Here is an 18,909-nt window from a genome sequence, read left to right on the forward strand (position 1 = left end):
ATGCTTGATGATGTTACCTAGCCAGCCACTCTGTTGGCTTGCTTGGAAAGCAAGAGTTCTGTCAAGGAATCTTTTGTATCTACAGATTTTTATAGTAGGGTGGCTAAACATATGTATTCCGCGTATAGGTCTGGTGGAACAATCCAGTTTAAAATGGGGGACCAGGTATGGGGGGGGGGGGGCCAAACCAAGAATGGATATGAAACAAAGGCAGACGGGTGCCAAGCCCATCCATCCGACAGGCCAGCCATCCCCGGAATGGCTTGCCTTAGGGCCTGATTGGCCCAGGCGGCTCAAACCCCGCCCACAGGTGGGGTCTGAGGTGCCTGGGCCAACCGGAGGGGCCTTTACCAATTCCGGTTGGTGGGTTTTGGCCTAGCAGGACGTAACAAGCAAAAAAGAAAATGACAGACAAAAAAGGTGACAAAAAGTCACAGAGCGCAAGAGCAGGAAGCCAAGTGAAAAATATATTCAACGACCATTGAAAAGACGTCTTCTTAGCTGCGTGGAAACTAAAAAACTGAGGGACCGCACACCTACATCAGGCAGGAAGGCACTCGCGCATGCACGATGCGGGCTATCGCAAACTTTCTAAAGAGTTAAAGTGGCAATGTACGTTTGAAGTGGTCTGTAGTGATGCTCCGTCGGTGACTTCACCCATGTGTGAGAATATGCTGCCTGCTTGTTCTGGGATAAGAAACGCTTCATAGATCTGTGCTTCCCATGTTGTAGTATCCCCTTGACAGTCAGGTTTACAGGATATTCACAACAAATATGCATGGAAGAGATTTGATACTGTGGAGGTAATGCAGGCAAGATTCTATAAACAGCGCTGTACTGCTGCCTAACTTAAGTGTTTTAATTGGCTTTAATTGGTGCAGTAATTGACCGCACCATTAAAAACTGATGAAAAACAAAAAAGTAGGCACTGATAGACACCTACAAAGGTAGGCATAGTAATCACAACTAAGCAGGCACCTAGCAGTGCCTAAGGTCAAAGTAGGCATGGTTAGGGGAGGAGATAACCTTAGACACTGTTAGATGCAATACTCATAAGAACTTAGGCATCTGCAATATAGGCCAGTAAAATCCTGTGGTAGGCGTCATTAGCTACAATTCTTTAAACAGTGCCTAAGTGTGATTGACAGGTGGCCATCACCATTTTTGTAGGCGACTGCCGATTTAGTCACCATTTACAGAATCTGGCCTTGTATGTCAATCAATCTCCTGCATATTCATTGTGGATATCCTGAAAACCTGACTGGCAAGGAAATACTCCAGGATGGGATACAAGAGTCATAGGTCATTTGCAACTGGATTTGTGTCTACACTTTTTGCACAATATAGCAATTATGCTGTTAAGATTTTTTTTTTTTTACAAGGGGAATATAAAAATCACTGTACTTACTGCTTGTAAGTAAATGTAGAACACCCATTTCTGAATGTTTTCCCCTGGACAGTACTGTAAATGCATGTTTACATTCCCAATTGCAAATATAGAGTAGAATAGAGCTCAATTTTAATTGGTGCATAGGTGTAATTATTTAATTCTGGAGAACACAGCATGAGAAAGCAATAAGGAGATTGGGTAATGAAAAGCCACACAGGGTATAGCAGAAAAACCCACTAAATTATATCTGAATTAAATAGCTATGCCTTGTAAAAATCTCCCAGGGTGAGACACATTTCATTGTATTTAAACAAGAATATCAGTACAGCATCCTTGTAAGTACCTAGTTACTCATCCCTCCATTCCCCAACCCCTCCCCAAATAGGCAATCTAAATAAATAAAAATGTGCCAATTGGATTATGAATCAAAAAAAGCATGCTTCATAAACTCCTAATATGAAGCAACAGAAAACAAACTTGCTAGAATACCAGTTAATAAACTGTAGCTCCGGCTGTGAACTAAACAGATGTGTTCATAACCATTTAAAGTCAGAGGGGTTCTCCTGTTACTAAGGATGGCGCTTTACATGGCTGGAGCACGAGGATATGTGAAAGCCGACTATGGCACATATCCATGTTACCCAGCTGTTTTCTAGATATGATGACAGCTGCCACTTTTTCCATTTGATCATGGAACGCAATACATCTTCAAACAAATTTAACTTAACAGAATAAGGATGAGCATGGAGTGGGTGAGATGTCTAAGGAAAGCACAGTGTTTGACATGAGAGCAACTTCACTTCTGGAATGTGGCATCCTATTCTTTAATCAGTGTTTGGCCACATTCCTTAACAAGACAGATTAACTACTCAAAAAATACATCAAAGACTCTGGAGAATGCATGTAGAACAGTGCCATGAGCTGTCACCTTCCCAAAGAACAGTTTCTCCAATGCAGAACAGATTTCTGTCAGCCAGAAAATACTCCCTTATAGAACAGTAGTAATTATCCCATAGTTTGATACCAGTGGATGAGACTAACAAGTCTGTTCTGCATTGAAGGATCTGCTTATAAAATTGGAGTATTAATTCTATCTTCATGGTGCTTCTCTTCAATTTATTCTCAAGAAAAAGAAACAAGTTTTGCAGTGCATGCTACAAGCAATGCATGTCATCTTCAGTATAAGGTATGGGGGTGAGGCGGGGGCATAAGGTGGTCTGGATGACTGAGACAGAAGGGAGTGGGCATCCCTCCTGTTGACAATCTTCGTGAGGAGGGTCAGCAGTATGAGGGGTCCAGGTGGCCACAGTCTTCATGGGGAGGGGAGAGAGAGTCGTGAGTTGGGGGGATTGTGTGACCGCGATCTTCACAGGGGGAGCGTGGTGGGTCCGGGTGGCTGTGATCTTCGTGAGGGATGGGGGATCAGATTTCCATGGCAAGGAGGAGTGGGCCTGCCTTTCTTTTTTTTTTGGGGGGGGGGAGGCTGTCGTGGCTGATAAGATGGGTGCGCAATATGGCAGACCTGTCAGTAATTTCAGGTCGTTAGTAGTCATCACTAGATTTAGTGCATGCCTAGCGATGTTAGGGCATCGATCGGAGTGTTTGTTTTAATATTAATGACCTTGTTTTAATACTAATGAGGTCATTTGCAAGGCAGAGTCAGAGGCTACAACGAATGCACAGAAAAGCCTGCAATAAGCCATTGTGTACATCGGTTGGTAAATTGCATCTGACATTAAATCAGTTCAACTGGTTTAGCGACTGTTGTTAGATGCACGGTGAATTTAGTGCATCCAGGCCCCAGTTACTTAAAGGAGTTAGCAAACATCACATACTGTGGTAACAAAGGGAAGATGCTTGCGTGCCTGATTGTAAACTGCCTAGATATTTCCCAAAGGTGTAAAATGTGAGGTAAACCTTGTGAAGCCAGACCTTGGGACTGGCACGGGGACAAATTTGTCCCCATCCCAGTGAGATCTATCTCCATCCCCTTTCCATTCTTGCAAACTCTGTCCTCATCTGCACAAGCCTTGAACAGGGGGACAGGGACAGAACTCACGGGGACGGGACGGAGATAGATCCCATGGGCATGTTGACAAATTTGTCCCCCTGTCATTATGTAGAAGTTACCACAACAGAATGCCTTGTATGAATCTCTTCATAAAGGTGATTAATAAATCCCAATCAATAAATAAATTGTCTATTTCTCCAGAGTATATTTGATATTGATTGTGTTAACTATTAGTTTAATATTTTCTGAATCTACAGATTCAAAACAGGACTGTCTAAGCAGGTAGAACTTCAATCTGCTAGCAAATGGAATTCCCAAATCTGTCCCAGGGACCCCACAACCAATTATGCTTTCAGGATATTTAACATCAATATGCATGAGATAGATCTACATGCACTGCCCTCATGGATTGCAAATTTATCTCATGCATAGTAATTGTGGCTATCTTGCAAACCTCAGTGACTGTGAGGTCCTTAGAACAGGTTTGGGATGCTAACACAATTAATGGATTAGTCATCAACAGATAAAGATCCTTTGGCCCAGTTGCAACTCTTCTATTTATGTCAATCTCTGGTCCTGTCCTTCCATTTCTCTTCCCATTTCCTCCTGTGTCTTCAGTGACAGAAATCAAAAATGCATAATTTTGGTTACTAGCACCCCAGCTTAAGCTAACTGCAGGCATCTACTATCCTTGGTAAACTGATATACCATTCTGTTTCTTCTGATCCTATCTGTGCATTGCCTCCTTACCAGCATTCTGTTCAGACCACCTTCCAAATATACAGGCCTTTTGCAAGTCAAATCTCTCTGAATAAATCCATCTTTGCTCTATATTGTGGCTTCTGATCAGCCATAGTAAACTTCTTAAAAGGTTACAATTTAGTTTGTCTTGAAAACACATTAGGTCAAAACTCAAAGAGCACTTAATATGCTCTGCACTATCCTGAATGTATTTTTTTTTTCACTTTTAATTTTCAATGCTATTGTATGTAAAGTACTATCAGCACGTAGAAATCAAATATGAGATGTCCAGGTTGGGACACATTCAATTCAGCAGTATTGTTGAAAAGGATCTGTCCATGCAGAGACTTTTCTAATACTTGTACATGTGCTACATGCAGTGGGAGCAATCATTTTACAGCTGTCAATGTTGAAACCATCAATGGAGGCCACTCAGCAACTTAAATGTGTAAAAAGGTTATTTAGAACTTAGATATTTAAAGGAAGATGTTAACAAATCTTAATTCTATCCTTTGATATTTTACTGTAAAACCCAGTTACCTTTTGATTAAAGAGCACAAGTTAGTGATAAAATAACATCTTAACGGTAGCCCATATTGATAACTTCCCCCCTTAAAGTGAAGAGCTTCATTCTCTGGCAACAAAGTGGAAGATTAGGCTCTTATCTTTGGTAATCTTCTTTCTGCTAGTCCCCAATGGAATCAATACGATAGGTGTTTTATCAACCCGCAAACTAGATCTTGCAGAAAACCACATACTTTTTTCCTCTGCTCCTCCCACTTGGCTGAGGAACACAGAGATCCCTACAGTTTAGTCCAAAAGCAAACAAATAACATTGGAACAAAGCATACGCACAAAGCTAGTACGGGGAACTTCCCCGCCACTCAACCATATTCTGTTCTGCTCTGCAATATATAAGAAAACAGTTAATAAACAGGCAACATGAAAAAGAGGATGTAACATGGAATCAACCTGCTGCGTGCAACAAGCACTAGCTGGAACAAAGCCAGCAGTAAAGACAGGTACTCACATAAAGAGAACGATTCCATACAGGGCCTATCTGCTGGCTGGAAAATACTGAGAGCTAAAAGGAGAAACATTCAAGGCAGCAAAAAAGCAGGCGATACAGAGAAAGACAGAGTAGATAGAGGGCAAGCCGTATTGACTCCATCGGGGACTAACAAAAAGAAGATTATCAAAGATAAGAACTTAATCTTCCATTCTGTTACGTCCCCTCCAGAGTCCATACGATAGGTGATGTACCAAAGCAATGGCAACTTCTAAGGTGGAACAGAAGAGTCTGCCCGCAATACCGAGGACCCACAAATGGCATCAGATCGAGCCACCCCATCCACTTTGTAAAACCATATAAAGGTATGAAGAAACTACCAAGTATCCACTCTACAAATTTCGGCCGAATGTATCGCTCAAGACTCTGCCTACGAAGCAGTAACGCCTCATGTCAAGTGAGCTCTGAGAGAAACCGGCAGCTGGCTGTCGTAGGTGATGTAAGTCAATGAAAAGGCTATGCAGATCCATCGAGCAATAGAAGCCTACCTCATCTGAACTGGTTAGTCAGGAAAAACAAATGGTCAGAAAGATGAAAATCATCAACCAGATCAGGGCTCCCCGAGGCATCTTCCTGAATTGTTCTATAAAGAGAAACAGTTCCAAAATATCAGCATGCCAACCAAGGCCATCTGGATATACAGGGTCCTGGGCAATGGGGACCTGGGCAGTAACCTCAATCAAAGAAGGCACTGGCTTTGAAGCTAATGACATGCCCGCCGGCTGAATCGCATAAGCCGGGTCCGTGAGAATATGTTTTCCACATGAGCTGGACGAATCCTTGGGCGAAGCCACACATTGGGTTCAAGGCTGACTCCCGACGACCCCCAGACGAGGAGCTCCCAAACTCTGTGTTCTCATGTTTTGTGCCGTTGCAAAAATGGCACTGGGTGGGATATTTTGACCAATTCTCAGACCCACCATCGACTACCCAGCCCTCAAGAGGGATGAAGCTTGAAGCTCTCGCCCCAACACCTCACACGCAGGACATGGATGCTTCTCCACTAGAAGTCCAGCGCAATCCACACATGAAATCAATAGAAACTGAGGAATCCATCCCTATTTTTAACAAAATAGAAGGGTTATAAGGCAGAACAAAGAAGTTTTAAAAAAGACTTATGCATGCCACCACCATGGTGTTGTCGGAGAAGATTTGAACTGCTTTTCCTTCCAAAAGGGGCTGGAGAGCGAGTAGTGACAGCCGAATTGCCCAAAGCTCCAGATGACTGATGACCAACATTTCTAACCAGAAGTCCACTGCCCTTAAATGGATTGGTCCCCACAGTGGGCACCCAAACTCGGCAGGCTGGCATCCATCATGATGGTCCACTCTGATATCTGAAGAAGCCTGCTCTGATGGAGAGCATCTCCCTAAAGCCACCAGCTCAGGTGCTACGAGCTGGCTCTGTCCAGGGGAGCGGCATCTGAAGGAAATGATGCTGTGGAGACCCCAAGAGAGAAGGGACTCCTGTAACAGGAGCATGTGTGCTCGGGCCCAGGGAACCGCCTCCAAAGAGGCTGCCATGGACCCCAGAACCTGAAGATACAGCCAAGCCGTGGGAGCTGGGCAGTCCAGAAGAGCTCCGATCTACTGTTGAAGTTTCTGTCTTCTTGCCTCGGGAAGAAACACCCGACCATGCTTGGTAGCGAAGAGAAGCCCCAAATACTCCAAGGACTGGGAGGGCGCCAAAATGCTCTTCTTGAAGTTGACAATCCACCCCCCCAAAGCCTGTACCTAAGACACTACCATCTCCACTGCACTTTCACACTCTGACCAAGATGGAGCTCAAATCAACCAGTCATCCAGGTAAGGATGAACCGGGATCCCCTGCCGGTGGAGAAAGGCCACCACAACTACCAGCACCGTGGTGAAAGTGCGGGGCACCATCGCAAGGCCGAAGGGTAGAGTGGTGAACTGAAAATGCAAAAACATGGAAATGCAAAAACCTTTGATGCTCTGTGTAGATTGGAATATGGAGGTAAGCCTCTATGAGATCCAAGGACGCCAGAAACTCTCCCTTGTGCATGATTCCATCCAGAAATGGGGAATCCGCAAGAAGCGATTGACCAACTTTAGATCCAGAATGGGTCTCCAGTCTTCCGAGCCTTTCTTTGGCACGATGAAGTATAAGGAGTATCTGCCTAAGCCCGATTCTTGCACTGGAATAGGTTCTATCGTTGCAATGTCCAATAGACATTGCACGGTAGTACGGACTCGGACCTCCTTTTCTGGCCTCCTGCCAGAGAATCCAGAAAGAGCTCTGGAGGCAGGCAAAAGAAATCTATCTTGTGCCCCTCCTGAATGATGTCCAGCACCCACTGATCTGATGAAACCCAAGACCATTCCTGATAAAACTGAGACAGACTACTTCCAATACAAAGAAACTCTGACCACTCCTGGCGTCATTGGGCCTTTTTAGGAGCAGCCATTGCTTGGGAGCTAGAAATCAGGGGCCACCTGGAATTTGAACTGTTGTAACGAGGGCAGTAGCCCTGGGAGTAACTGAGACAAAGATCCTGCGAAAACCTGACAAAACCTGCAGGAGGAATGAAAATTACTACAATCCCTGCCCGCTGGATGACAAGACCTGCTCACACTGGACATAAGGTTGTCCAGGCTTTTACCAAAGAGAAGCTGGCCCTTAAAAGGAAGTCTGCTCAGAGTGACCTTGGAGAAGGCGTTGCCTGCCCAATTACGGATCCAAAGAATCTGTCGTATAGACACTGTATAAGCAGAGACTTTGCCAAGAACGCAAATGAGATCATAAAGGGCATCCACTACATCATCCACACCATCCATGATCAGCGGAGGCCAGGGAGGGATGTCCGCAGAGCATGCGCTGTGCAATCTGGAATGACAGGCACAAGTTATAAAGGAAATGGCACTGCCACTTTGAGCCCCAAAGATGCCACTTCAAATATATATTTTTAACATAACATCTTGATCGACGGGTGGGGATGCCGCCGGGCAGGAGGGCTTGGGCTCCCTCCTGTCCGATCGTGATCGGCGGGTAGAGGGGTGGGGGTGCCGCAGGACAAGAGTGCTTGGGCTCCCTCCTGCACGGACCGCTGTGGTGGTGGGGGGATTCTGTAACCGGTATTTTTTTGACAGACACCGGTTACAGAATCCAGCTTTTTTGATAATGGACTTTTTCCCTGCTTCTACTTTCAACGTTTAAGGCCTTAGGCCAAAAGCGGACTGAGACTTTAAAAAAAAAAATTATTATGCCTCTCCACGGCTTTAGAGGTTAGTGCTGGTGTTCAGCAGCACTAACTGGTCTAAGTATCACTGAGTATCAGCAGGTAGCCCCACACAACCCATTTAACTGGAAAGACGAACATATAATATAATCAGCACCAATTTAATCAGAAATGACTTAAAGCAGCATGTAGCTGAAACATCTGCTAGAACATGCAAAATAACAGTAACTGTATATTTATTTTTATTAATAATCAAATAAAGAATTGTTTTGTCCTGTTTTTATTCTTTCATATTAGCAAGTCTCTTCCCTTGCGTTTCTGCTTCTTGGATGAGATAATTACCTTAGTCTAAGGTTAAGTCTTTTGACTCTGGATTCTAATTATAGTCTTGGCCAATTATCTCACATGAGAACTCGCAACCACAAGGACCACAGCATGAGACATCTCGCCCGTTAGGGAATGGAGGCATTTGATGGTATGATGCCTCTGGTCTGATTTATACGTTTTCATGGGTAGCAGCAAACCAGGATTCTGGGACAATAGCTAGGACATACAATATTCTGATGGATAAATGTTAAGATGTCTCCTCTTATTCTGCTGAATTTGCTTATTGATAAAATGTTCTTAAATATCAGCAATCACTCAAGTGCAGGAGTCTGATCTGTCTTATTCAGGGGGCAGAGAGGGGAGGAGGTTTCGTCTGCATAACTGGATCAGTGACAGTGTTGCTTTCATTTTACCTTTACATTATTTGTATGTTAGAAGACCAAGCCGATATTCAGTGATTACTGTACGGTACTGCCTGATGTGATGTTGCAAATTTAATCCTTATGTGTCTTGTGAAATGGTCAGTTTTAATGGTGTTAAAGTGATAATGCAGAACATCTTGGATTTAATTAGAAATGGCCAAACTTAGTCCTCAGGGCTCCACAAAGAGATCTGGTTTGTAATATCTTCAGAATTAATATTCATGAGATAAATGTGCACAAAGAGACTATGGTTTCCAACAAGAATACTGCATAGTGACCTGTTCTGGTTATGCTAAAAAGGAAATCTATTGTAGCAACAGCTATCAAAGACTGGAGTTACCCATCATGAGTTAAATACACAGGTACTGTCATATGGGAGGCATGGACTCAGATTACAGATGCTGTGGCCACTATTATCCAATAAAACATTTTGAGCCAATCAGAGCCTATGGCCCCTCCCGCTGCATCCCAGTATGTAATGGGAGGGGGGAAGCACTGTCATTTACAGCATGCAGCCCTGAAGGCAGGAGGGAGTGAGCTTCCCTCCTGACATTTTCTCATATGAAGGTACGGAGGGATTTGGGGTTGTGCGGGGAGGGGGCTAGGAATATTGGGGGAATGTGGGAGAAGTGTCGAGATGTCAGAGGAGGTCCGGGATTTCAGGGGGATGTCAGGGATTGCAGGAGAGTATCAGGAATTTCAGGGAGATGTGGGGGATGTTGGGGGAGGGATGTAAGGCTCCACAGATCAGCTGGTCCTGGCAGGGGGAATCCCCATCAGCTGAGCCGCCAGGAATCCCCAAAACTGGCTCAGCAAATGGAGATTCCTCTGCTACAATCAGCTGATAGGAAGCCTACGGGTTGGGAGGGTGGTTTCACTCTTTGGGTGGTGGGAGATGTGACCACTGGGGGAGTAAGAGGAGTGGACATGCCTTAAATCCTCCAGTGGTCCTCTTGTCAGTTTGGGCACCTTTGTGGAACTTAGACGCAATTCAAACAGGTCTAACTGCTGGCAGCTAAGTTCCCTCTAGGAAACCATTGATTATAGCTGGGGTATGTCCCACCTGATTCCTGCCCATAACACACCTCCCAACATGCCCCTTTGATCTCTGCACGTCCAGAAGCTGGTTTTGATTATCGGCAGTTGGACGTCCCTGCTACTAAAACATCCAAGTGCTGACTTAAGCTGGTTTTTGGACGTTTTAAAATTTTGATTATGAGCCCCATAATATACAGTTTACAGGTTAAATTTGCCATAGTTACAGTTGAAGATTTTATCCTAACATGATACATTCCGGGATCTAGTACCAATATACTTTCTTTGTAATCCATCGGTCATAGGCGGGAGAGTTAGGTGAAGAGGAATGTTTTTATTGCTTTCCTAAAGTTGAGGAGTCCTTCAAGATATCTGATCTGCGGGGGCAGCTGATTCTAGTGGCTTGGTAAGAAGTGGGAATAGGAACACCATTTGGTGGTTTGCAGTTGAAGGGCTTGACCGGGGGGGGGTGCTTTGAGGTCCGCGGTCCCGATCATTTGCGGTATTTTCCGACCGCAAAGGGGAAGCAGGACTGCTAGAGCACCAGCAAGTGAAGGAAATCACTCGCGGTATGCTCCGATCGCCTCTTCCTGTACTAAAGTCTGGCCTCACCAATCAGAAGTTGCAAGTCAAAGCAGCTCCTGATTGGTGAGGCCCGACTTTAGTACAGGAAGAGGCGGTCAAAGCATACCGCGAGTGATTTCCTTCACTCGCCAGCGCTCCAGCTGCCCTCTCCTGCCTCCCCAGACGAGAAACTGTAATTGCGGTTTTTCAATATTTGCAGGGGTTCCTAGAACGGAACCCTCGTGAATATCGGGGGAGTTCTGTATTCGTCCTGGGAGCAGAGGGACCTGTTTGGCATGTACGGAGGAAGCTTTGCCGTCACATAGCCTGGCACCATGTTGTGCAAGGATTTGAAAGCTAGCATCAAGCTCTTGAAGACACGTTTGACTACGGACAACTAGTGAACTGACACTAGAGCCTGGGAGGCAGGATCGCGGGCACAGTGATTTTTTGCTATCTCTTTAAATTGTTTTAAGTAACCCTTTTACACTTTAATGAACAAAAAGACTGGGCTATAAGAAAAAGGAGCATGCCAAAATCTATATGCACAAGGACTAGTTCCTCTCACAAATAGAATTCATCCATTAATTCTTGTAAATGTGAATGAAATAATTCACTTACAAGGCAACAACACTTAAGACAATGCTGCTAAACTGCTATGTGAAAGCAGACGTAATTTTCTGTTGAATGTCACCAAAAAATACTGAAGGCAAACCTTAAAAATCAGGCCAGAATAAAGAATGACAGATGAGGTTCACCACAAATTCAAATTTGACATCTTTCACGATACCAGAATCCAACATCTTCCAATCTCCCTTCTCTCTCTCCCCCAAAAAATTTGGTCAGGGTACTAATATATTCTTCTTTTAGAAATGCAAATAGTATGATCATTTAGCAGTTAAACCGCAGAATACAATGTGACCTAGGTCACAGTCCCCTCCTTTTACTAAACCGTGATAGCGGTTATTAGCACAGGGAGCTGCGCTGAATGCTCTGCGCTACTCTAGCCTCTCATAGGAATTCTATGAGCGTTGGGAGCTGGGCGGAGCATTCCACGCGACTCCCTGTGCTAATAACCTTTACCGCGGTTTAGTAAAAAGGGGGGGGGAGAGTGTGATGTAAAATAAACATTTACTTTTATTCTTTAACATAAAGCACAGTTGGGCCACCTCAGATAGTGCAACCCAGTTTCATAAACCCTGATCCACTACATTTGGCTATTTTATCTTTTCTGTAAGCCGACTGGAATCCCTGCTACACCTATGCAGACTCAAGATGCCAATATTATATGAAATGGCAAAATAATCTAGTAATGCACTAACTTACTGTTCATCAGTGGTGATGATGGAATATTACTGCACAATATTATGCAGGTCATTCTGTGTCAAGTGCTCTAATTTTAGGAAAAGTGCCCCTCCTTACCTTCACAGACACTGACTAAACTCCGCATGCAGAACCCCGGCAAAGTTCAAGATCCGCCAGTGGAACATCTGTGGAAACACAGCTCCCTGCCTGACACCACACCACGACCATATGTACTGAGCATAGAATGGCAAATGTAAATTTTCCCCCCAACCCAGTGTTTTCAACCAGGTTGGCAGAGCTCTGTGCATCCTGCCCTGAAACTGGAGCAAAGGGTTGGGGGAACGAAGAGGCTGAGACACCTCTTTCCTGTTAGTGGGTCCCAGTCGATATTCAGTCAGGGCCCATGTCTTATGGAGGACTGGGGCTTGCATGAGCTCCATTGGCCAGTGCAGTTTCAAATAGCCCCATATATCCAAGGCCAGTGCCCAGACAGTTTGCTGCCTGCCATGGGCTATATTGACTACATAGTATTCTATAAAAAGCTCAGCAAACATGGCATCTTTCCAAAATAAGAAACAACGCAACATGAGAAGCCAAAGTTAAAAAACCCCCAATAAAAACCACATATTCAAAATAAAAGAACGGCATCACCAGTGTGTTTGTATATATACGTAGAACTATGTGCAAGTACATGATAAGATTTTAAAACCTATACATTAGGGATATGCACAAGGAAAAACTTTTCAACTCATTAAGCCTTCTCACTTCATTCACATATTCATTTCAATAAAACTGTTTTAATGTGTATGAAAACTTTTTAATGCATGCTGACAACATACATTAATTCCTGGATTACTGTGCATTAAATTGGTTTAGCAGAAGAACAAACCAAGGAGCCAATGCTCAAAACTAATGTCATAGGTAAGAAGCAGTTAGCACATTATTTGCGTGCAGAATGCTCAAAGGGCTGGTGTACAGGAGTTAATGTGCACTAAACATTGCCATAAATTGTATTGAAACTCATTTAAATGGATGCAATTGAGGTCAGCTAGTATTCCTTCACAATTCTCAGACAGCAGCTCTGTATTGCCCAAAGCAAAATGATGGTATAACACTGAAAAGTTACCATCAGCTCAGGAGTACTGTAGAGGGGTTTGGGGATAGAATTTCTTAATAGTTTCCTCACACTAAAAACTGCTAGTTTTGTCTCCTTTTGGAAGTGGATGGAAGCTTATGTAGCTTCTAAGCATTGATAGTGAGAAACAACGGGTGCGGGTTCCAGCAAAAACGAAAATGACATCACATATTGATGCCCATTTTTCTGCACTTAAATATGAGCCTTTAAAAAACTTAAGCACAATTTTTTTTTTTAATGCTTATATTTAAAGGCACAGAAGAACTGCGCTGATGTGTACTTAAACTTCCAGTTTTGTCTGGGCATGCTCACAAGAGCCACACGCTCCTCTTGCTTTCAATTTAATAGCATAAATTATCCAAGAATAAAATTTGAATGTCATGTGCTTTGAGCATTAGTTATGTAGTTTTCTGCACTGTTCTTGCAGTGTGGGGTTTAGCCCCTGGGCTTTGATAATTAAAGCATGCAAGTAATGCCACTTACGCATACACCCTCTCTTTTACGAACACATAGTGCGGGTTTTAGCGTCTGCAGCAGCGGTAACTGCTCAGATGCTCATACAATTCCTATGAGCGTCGGAGCAGTTACTGCCGCTGCTAAAACCCACAGTATGTGTTCATAAAAGAGGGGGACACTCAATGGATTCTGTAATCTATACATTCACAGGGCGATAAAGAGCCTGCCCTCTATAACTAACTTTTTGCACAGGATTATTTCATCCCCACCCAACCAAGTGCTCCTCCAAATTTTAGGTTCAAACAGGAAGCTATGTCTTATTTGAAGCAGGTTATAAAAGCTGATAGGGAAGTTTTCTAAGATATGCTTATAGCCGTTATAAAATTCGGAAAGCTTGCATACCTTGAAGGACTGTCCTGTCCATGCCCAGGCTATAATTCCTTTACATCTCTGGTTGCTGTGCATTGTATAAACATAAGTAGCACCTTTCTAACACTTATTCAATACATATGGAAACATATATATGCTAATATGCTTTTTATTGCTGCAAAAAGCAGGGAACTCTTCAAAAATCATGTCCTAAACTTGCATCATTAAGAGGTCCTTTTACTAAAACTGTGGTAAGCACTAGCACGTACTTACTGCACATTAAAAAGGCTTGCTATGGGATGTGCATTGGTGTCCTGTGGTAAAATGGCCAATTTGTGAATACACACTGCACATTAAAAAATATTTTTAATTTTCTGGGAAGGGGGCATATTAGGAGGGTGGAGAGTGGGCATGACAGTGTTAATCAATTAGCACGGGGCCCTTACCACCTAAAAAATAGGTGGCGGTAGGGGTCCATACATTTTTTTTTTATTGCTGCATGTTAATGGTGAAATTAGCACACAGCCATTAATTAGGAAAATGGGAAAAATCAGCCTATTTCCAGGCATGACAAAAGTGACCTTGGCACACAGCACAGGCCTATGTTAAGAGCATTCCAAGGCCACTTTTGCTGTGGCTTTAGTAGAAGGGCCCCTAAATATCATAATATTTACACCCATTTCAAACATGTTGACCAAACTGGAATGACTGTCCCCTTTCATCTCCTCTCCTCCTCGGCCTCTCTCTTTTCACAATCACACTTTCTTGCTGAAATCACAGACTTAGTATTTTCTGCGCATTAAATTAAGCTAACACAAGTACATAACTTTGTCCATGCTACAGATCAATACAACTCATTAAGGAGTAGGGAAGTCACTACTTCATGTTAATCAAAATCTTAATCGCATCCTTGTTTTGTAAAGATGCCAAGTCTCACTCATTAGGAGTGTGTCACTTTCACACTCTTTGAGCCCTTTTCTCTATCTCATTAGAGCCCAAGTACCACAGCACTAATGATGGCTGCTCTGCTTTCACAAAAGAAAAGCCTTGGATTAAAGCAGCCAAATGCCTGAGCATACCTGGTGCTATTTTTGCCTACCTCTGCCCTCTTAGACCAACAGTACCTACACCAACCTGTGTTGTGAAATGTTAGGTGCATACTTTTAGCCACTGAGTGGAGGGCAATTTCCAACCCAGATAATTTATCTAGGCAACACCCTTTAAATATTGTCAAAACTGCCTCTACTCTTCTACTCTTCTTTTCAAAGACACCAGTGAAAAATATCAATTTATGCTGTCTTTTCTTATTTGCAAAGCAGTAGTGACTTACATGTTTCTAGATTTACCGTAGACCTTGGACACATGAAGGTCAAAGAGTAAGGTTTTTCAATCTGTCTTAGGGACAGTAAAACTTTGGGATATCTCCCTCCTCCTCCTCCTCCTCCCCCCCCCCCGGCAATTGTTTTGCCCTATACAAGGATTTATGAAACCCAGAACTACAAATCCATGCACTCCGCAGAGGGGAGCGAACCCAGAACTGGAAATTAGCAACCTTGACTGAGCTAGAGAGTAAAAATTCATCAGTAAAACTAAGTTTTCTTCCCTATCCCCCACTCCAGATTTTGACTCTCTCTCTGTCACAACGCTGCTATTGTTGTTTGCTATCGATCTCCTAAATGGGTCCAAAATTACCGGCGGAGAGAGAAGCAGGGCAGGCCGCGTCCCCTTTAAAGGCAGGAGCAGAGCGCATCACGTGCCTTTTACCGTAATTCCTATTAAAATCATTTCATGTCTGGTTGCCTCTGCTAGCCCGGCTCATTTGTATTGTTTACAACAAGCCATTGCACTCGGCAGTTAGCGGTGGCTGAAGCCATGGTTACCGCTTCTTTTTTTTTTAAACATTTACTGCTTAAATGGAATGCAGCTCGGCTGCGGGCTCGCCGAGGAAGGAAAAGCTCTTAGGAAAGCACAGTCCGGCTATCAATCAGCCTCACCCGGCAGAAATTAATCTCAGAAACAGAAGTATTGTTGCATATTAAACATTCATGGGACCAGGAGCTACCCCCCCCCCTCTCTTCGTGGTTATTTGTGAGAACTGAAATTAAGAGGCTCAAAAATCTGCATCCTATACCCCTGCAAAGCTATATAAAGCAATTATTTTGCAAGGTCTTCCTTTTTTTTATTATTTACATAGTTATTTAAATCGTGGCCTTGGCTCTGAATGATTGGGAGCATGATCTTACACCTCAGATCTTATAGGAAACTTGCTGGGCGGGGGAGGAGGGGGGTGGTGGCAGGTGATTATAATGTCTCAGGATTAGCACGTGCCGGCTGGCTTGTTCGTCGGTGTGTATAGTTAGTACACAGCAACAAGCGCAGCTGATCTCACTCTGTTCACCGCCCCGCTGGGAGAAGGTGAACCCTTTACCACCTTTGGGCCTCTCGGCATCGTGTTTCAGAGAGCCTAGGGACTCTTGGCAGCTTCACACACCATCTAAACAACAGAAGGCTTCCCACGCCAGTCCTGGAGGTATTTTCAGTTTTACGAAATCAAGTCATTTCGGCCTTGTCTGAAATACAACCGCCGCACCTGGCCTCGCGCTTTGCCGCTTCAAATAGGAAAGAGAGAAGAAAAAAAAGGCGGGAACAGACCACGCTCTGGTCAGTGGGTAATGCGCGGATGAGGCTAGTGAATGGGGCGGATTCACTTTATCGCAGGACTCACGACACTGCACGTTTGTTATCAAAGTAATAACCTAAAGGGCAAAAATTATAAATAGGTCTGACGCTGACCACCCCTCTCCCGAAAAGAGTCCTCCCCTACCCTGGACTTTAGATTGGGCAGTCGAAAGAAGCACACAAGAGGCAGAGTGCCCAGGCGCGTGCAGCCACGCTTAACATGGTGCCCTACACCCACAGCTCCTGCGCCCAGCAGCCATGGGCAGCATCGGATGTGCGGCTGGGGCGGTGCAAGTCTTCCTGCCACAGCCAGACATCCTGCTAGGGGGGAGGTCCTCGAAAGCGGGAGTTTTAAAAACTGCAGTGAGTTCCGGGGGGGGGGAGGCCATCTTTGCTGGGCGGTGAGCAAGAGCAGTCCTACCTCGTCCCTACCTCCCACTGCCTACAACAGGCCTCTTACCTTTGGGAGGTGCTGACTGCGACTTGAAACAGGGGGAGGAGGGTGAGAGAGTAAAAGCCGGAGATTGTGAAACAAATCATAGTGCATTTGCTGCCGGCTAGGCGCTGAACAAGGGAATCCTCGGTAGCCCCAGCAGCTCAAGACTGTTCAGCACTGCAAACGTTAAGTCCTGTATTTTTAAACCTGCGACACCGCTTTTCTGCTCCTGCATTTTATATTTCTTGCCATTCTGCCTTAATCGGGACCTCTTGCTTTCATACGGGCACTGATACTGTTTCAGCCAGCACTGCTGGGAAGGGCGGGCCATTTCAGAGTGCTCCTGCCTTAAAGGGGCTTCACCATTATGCTGCCGAGCGCAAGTTAATTCATCGGAACACCCTTTCGCATTTGAGCCCTCCCGCAAAAGCTAACTGTTTTACTGTGCAGGAACATCTAGTTTGCTTACTGCCTCGTCCGGATTGCATTCCTAGCTTCCAGCCCGTTTATGTATCGGGTTTCAGTCATGGAGTCAGATCGTGGTGCAGAGCAGGGAAAGGAGATGAGTACGGCGATGCCCTGCTGAAGGAGGAGGGGATTTCAGGGATCTCTATGGCTGGTTACAGTGTAAGTCCTGTAAGTGCCGTCCTTGGTTAACACCGAGCAGGCAGATGTTAATTGTATTTTCTCAAGAAGGGGCAGAAGAAAGCAGCAAGACCTAATGCCTGTAGCAGCACAGCCCTTAGCAAGAATTCTCCCCAAAAGCAAACTAGGAGGAAGCAGATTGCTGCTGTCAGAGGAAGAGCAATCGTGGCATAGTGGTTAGAGCTACGGCCTCAGCATCCTGAGGTTGTTGAGTTCAAACCCCACCCTGATCCTTGTGACCCTGGACAAGTCACTTAATCCTCCACTGCCCCAGGTACATTAGATTGTGAGCCCACCGGTACCTGTATGTGAACTGCTTTCAGAATGTGGTTGTAAAAACTACAAAAAGGTGGTTTACAAGTCCCAATCTAAGAAACTGCTGTGTCATTCTCTATCTATGACGCCTAATTTTGAGGGCATCCAACAGTTTACTGCACAGAGTTATAACCCATTTATATCACTGGCTCACAAATTGTTCAAGGCTGTTCCCCCAGGCTGCCCCTGGGGGAACAGGAAGGGCCTCGCACAAGAAGGTTTCTGTTTGTACTTCAACAGAATCACTTGCACTATGCATATAGATACAAACAAGCTTGCTTCCTATATGGTTCAGCCCACTCAGTTGCTAAGTGCCCAATAAAGATCTCAGACAAGGTCCCCCTCTCAATAATATCAATAGAATTTGCCACAAAGCTCCTCCAGTGCAAATTGGTAGAATGAAGCCGTAGTTGTTAAAATATCTCCAGAAAAGGACACTCGGGTGTTTTTGGAAGGTTTCTCTATTGGTTTCCAGATTCTTTATGCATGTCCTGTGGAGACAGGGTATACTAGAAATTCTGCATCAATATTGCATTTAGCATCAAAATTTCAGGCTAAACTTGATAAGGAAATTGAGTTGAGTTGGGTTGGGGGCCTTTCATGCACAAACTTTTCCTGAAAATGATATTTCCATTGGCCATAATGCAAAGAAAGAGCAAGGTATATTCATGCTAATACACAACTTGTCCTATTCGGTTGGGGGTTCTATGAATGATGATTTGTCACCTGAGGCCTGTTCATTCCAGTATGCATCCTTTGACCAGGCAGTGAGACTGGTCAAATGTTGTGATCAAGGTGCCCTAATAGCCG

General features: G+C 44.4%; 1 protein-coding gene across 3 annotated transcripts in view; it reads right to left on the reverse strand.

Annotated features, from left to right (window-relative positions):
• The window catches only part of ESRRG (estrogen related receptor gamma), a 1,015,505-nt gene extending 998,088 nt beyond the window's left edge, over nt 1-17,417 (reverse strand). For 2 of the 3 annotated variants that reach the window (XM_033936618.1, XM_033936614.1), the window contains exon 1: nt 17,164-17,417. The gene's annotated coding sequence lies outside the window, so the exon portion shown is untranslated. Of the gene's footprint in view, nt 1-16,515; nt 16,533-17,163 lie in introns of those variants that run through there. The other variant, XM_033936615.1, reaches the window with a different exon arrangement.
• Nucleotides 17,418-18,909: the final 1,492 nt, after the last annotated feature.

The sequence above is a fragment of the Geotrypetes seraphini genome, chromosome 3, assembly GCF_902459505.1.
Source record: "Geotrypetes seraphini chromosome 3, aGeoSer1.1, whole genome shotgun sequence".
Lineage (NCBI taxonomy): Eukaryota > Metazoa > Chordata > Amphibia > Gymnophiona > Dermophiidae > Geotrypetes > Geotrypetes seraphini.